This window comes from Schistocerca piceifrons, unplaced genomic scaffold (genome assembly GCF_021461385.2).
Source record: "Schistocerca piceifrons isolate TAMUIC-IGC-003096 unplaced genomic scaffold, iqSchPice1.1 HiC_scaffold_183, whole genome shotgun sequence".
In the NCBI taxonomy this organism is placed as follows: Eukaryota; Metazoa; Arthropoda; class Insecta; order Orthoptera; family Acrididae; genus Schistocerca; species Schistocerca piceifrons.
Window position 1 is genome coordinate 10001 of NW_025727712.1, and position 2500 is coordinate 12500.

A 2500-nucleotide genomic window follows, 5' to 3' on the forward strand; every position below is an offset into this window, starting at 1 on the left:
GGGCCCGCGCGAACACGCAAGCGTCCGCTCAATCATTCTGCAAACAGGAGGAGGCTGAGCTCCCCTGCACAATACACCTCGAAACCCTCTCAGGTCCCGGCGGCGCGCAGCGCCGTCCCAAGTACTTGGTCGGGTTCGAGAGAGGCGCAATCGCCCGGAGTTAGGCGAGTAGACGCTTTCGGTGCGACCACCCGTGCTCCCAACTGAGCTTGCCGCTGCCGACAGAGGCCCGGGAGCGTGCTGTCGTGGCATTGCCGGCGGGAGACAACACGCGCCACCTACGGTGACCGGCAGCTCCAACGCCAGCGCCACAGAAGGACAAAAGCCCCACTTGGGTGCCGAAGCGAACTCTCCCAGCACAGCGCACGCGCCAACACATCCGCACAGCTGCGATACAAACCACCAGCGAGAACCGCTGGGGCGACCGAGCAGCAGACGGCGTCGCGGCGCCGAGCGCCGGGCGGCGGCGCATCCTCAACGCACACAGTCCTCAATCGGACCAGCACACTGAAGATGTCCACCGCGCTTCGCACCGGGCCCGCGAGGACCTACTTTGGCCGCACGGCGCCGCGCGCAGGGTGCGCCGGCGCGCAGCTGCGACGCCTGCCGCGTCCGTCGGCCGGCGCGCCTGCCACTGGCCGCCCCCACCAGCCGGCTGTAGCGCGTGCGCCCACGCACCGCGCGGCCAGCACGCCGGGAGGCGCCCCCTCACCGGCCGGGGACGGTCCCACCCAGCCACCGCCGCGTATCGCTTCACACCCAGATGCCGTTCAGTTTCGTCGGCATGGTGGGTATCGCTGGAACAACCGGTTAGTACCTCAACCTATCGTCGCCATCACCGATTCACCCCTAGCGAGAACAACCGCACCACAACAGGTTACCATTTGTTCATTTGCGTAACTTCACCAGAAAACGCAGGCGTCCATCGCCATTTGCAACTTCAACGATTATTGCATGCCTGTGTCAGGTGTCACGCCACACTACGTCTGCCCACATACACGCAACAAAATGTGCACGCCTAGACAATACGTGGAAGGTGGCCCCCGTACGTATGCGATGTCCATTGCTCGAACGACTGTCAACCGGCCTCTGTAGCATGTCGCAGATATGGAACGCGGTGCACCATGCCATCACGGTGTGTGAGGAGAGACGACTAGGTCCGAATACATCAACAGACAGCTCATGCTGATCGCCATCCACGGCGTCCGTTCCTCCCACACGTCTCTATGGCGTACCACACTGCAATCCAGCTCTCATAGGGAGACGACACGTAGCTGCGTGCACAATATTTGCACTGTATGGTCCGCCGTTTTTGGGCGCAGTCGTTGTGCGGTCACACATGTGCCACGATGTATCATTCAGTACATAAGGACGAATGTGCAGTACAGATTGTGGTTCACGCGTACGACATCAGCGGACAGTTGACACAGGCCGCACCACAACGTAGCCTGAGTACGTCGCATGCGAAGGGCATTGAACATGCAAACTTCTCACCAACCAGCTTGCGAAGGCAGGGGGCAAGGTGGGGACGTGGGGAGGGGCGGCATGTACGTCCTGCTGCCATCCACATTACAGTGTACAGCAGGAGCATGTGGAAAGTGAGCAAGACTTGCAAGGTGTTTAACATGAAGCGATACACAGGGGTGCGGGCAGTGCGAGTAGCGAACTATATTGCGAGGGTTGCGGGTGGGCAACACTACAGTAATTGAACGAGTCGTATAACAATTACAGAGCAGGTTTAGGCGACAACGTGGGTTACGTTAAGGCGACAACATGGGTTAGGTTAAGGCACAACATGGGTTAGGTTAAGGCACAACATGGGTTAGGTTAAGGCACAACATGGGTTAGGTTAAGGCACAACATGGGTTAGGTTAAGGCACAACATGGGTTAGGTTAAGGCACAACATGGGTTAGGTTAAGGCACAACATGGGTTAGGTTGAGGCACAACATGGGTTAGGTTGAGGCACAACATGGGTTAGGTTGAGGCACAACATGGGTTAGGTTGAGGCACAACATGGGTTAGGTTGAGGCACAACATGGGTTAGGTTAAGGTACAACATGGGTTAGGTTAAGGTACAACATGGGTTAGGTTAAGGTACAACATGGGTTAGGTTAAGGTACAACATGGGTTAGGTTAAGGTACAACATGGGTTAGGTTAAGGTACAACATAGGTTAGGTTAAGGTACAACATAGGTTAGGTTAAGGTACAACATAGGTTAGGTTAAGGTACAACATAGGTTAGGTTAAGGTACAACATAGGTTAGGTTAAGGTACAACATAGGTTAGGTTAAGGTACAACATAGGTTAGGTTAGGTTAGGTTAGGTTACACGTTGTTGTACGGAAAGGTGTAGGGGGGGGGGGGGCGGGGGCGGCAGGTTCGTTGATAGTGATTATAGTAAGTGAATGCTTGTGACATGATCAGATTTGTCACGTCAGGATGCACCTTTGGCTTATTAGAGGCGGCGCTCCAATTCTATGCTTGTGTGAGACCTGTGTC